This window comes from Magallana gigas, chromosome 6 (genome assembly GCF_963853765.1).
Source record: "Magallana gigas chromosome 6, xbMagGiga1.1, whole genome shotgun sequence".
Taxonomy (NCBI): domain Eukaryota; kingdom Metazoa; phylum Mollusca; class Bivalvia; order Ostreida; family Ostreidae; genus Magallana; species Magallana gigas.
The window spans coordinates 13,680,871-13,682,507 of record NC_088858.1 but is presented as its reverse complement, the minus strand read 5'-3'; positions in this window follow the sequence as shown (position 1 = coordinate 13,682,507).

The following is a 1,637-nucleotide window of genomic DNA, read 5'->3' as shown; positions in this document are numbered from 1 at the left end:
TACTATAGTACTAAGTTTGATGTCAGTCAAGTGAATGGTCCGCACGACATTTAGTAGACAACACTTACTTGTAGATTACCGGTATATGTTAAAAAAATGTTTGACCTTTGTGACCTCCAAATCAATCAATTCACTTACACCTTTCGTAGTATGTGAAAAATGTTCGATGTCTGGCCAGAAAAGCTTATTTAGGCACTTTGTTCTGTGGTTTCATCAATATTCCTCAAATACCAATTTTCGTGGATTTTGTTGTTGAGTGGATAAACGAAATTTAATGTCTATTGGAGTGTAATATCGAAAACATAATTATTGCATTGATAAAATGATTGGCAACGAATTTACGTATCCGTAAAAACGTGAACCTGCATTAAGACAGAGAGCATTCGTTCGTCACTTAACTATTTTATTCGTTGTATTTTCTTCAATTGTTGCATTTAAAAATGAGGTGGTTGAGACGTCCAATTCACTTAACAAATAATATAAATCCAAATATCTACCGATTTCTCAGACAAAGGGGGTGTAAACAACAATTATTATTTCGTATGAAATTCGCACAATTTGCTTTGAGAAGGTTAGTGTCGCTAATTGGAATCATAGCAAGGACGCGACAGTTCGGTCAGTTACTTCAGAAAGAGAGCGAAACCTGACGAAACATGCCTCTACAGAGAGACAGAGGAGCTTTGTTCTGGGACGGTCAACAACTTTTACCAATGCCATTCCTAGCGTTCTTTTATGCTCCCATTCCCTGACAACATTACATGGCAATTTATTTCTGAAGGCTACGTTTAACTGAAATGTTGTCAACAAACACCCAATCCCAAATTATTATTAACATTCGTTGGTATATGATGTCCTTTCTTAAAATAAACAAAATATTTTAAACCCCATACAGTGTGTTGTAAAATATTAAATATCACCAATTAAAAAAATGCACGAATTACTTTCTTCCAACTTCTTAATGAAACGATCTCAAAAAGTCCACGGAAAATAAAATTAGAGCGTGTTTTGTAATATTATTCAGGCTTTAAGAATTCCTGAACATGTAACATTAGCTGAAGTGTTTTTGTCATTAATGTTGAGTCGTCAGCTAGAAGCTTGTAGAAACAATAAACACACCAGATGTTTTAAATACTGTGAAATCTCCGTCGTTTATCACTGCTTGCTTGTTTAATAATCACTTTCGTCTGCAATGCAGTTAATTCAAGTGTTTAAAAAAAAACTTGCGATTTTCGAACGTTCTCATAAATGTAAAATATCAAATTTCTGTAAAAAGGAAAATATTACCCCCAAAAACTATTATACCTGATTTTAATCGAAGGCAACCAGATGTTAAGCTTATTAAAGACGTATAAACATCATTTGAATATTATATTGTCAGGACAAAGCTGGGTGCGATTCTACAAACCGTCAAAGAAAATAAACGCCGAACGCGAAATGCGCTAGGTCTCCGCAAACATACTCAGAATCTGTCAAAAAAAGCATAATTACTGGTGATTAGAGAAAGGGGTTTTCCAAAATCAACTTCAGTGGGGTTCTATCTTTTTAAGCATGTTTTTGATTGTCTTTATTACTAGATGGAAATCATAACGGCATGATTCACCACGATTCAGTGTGAACCATGAAGCAAAAGAGTTCAC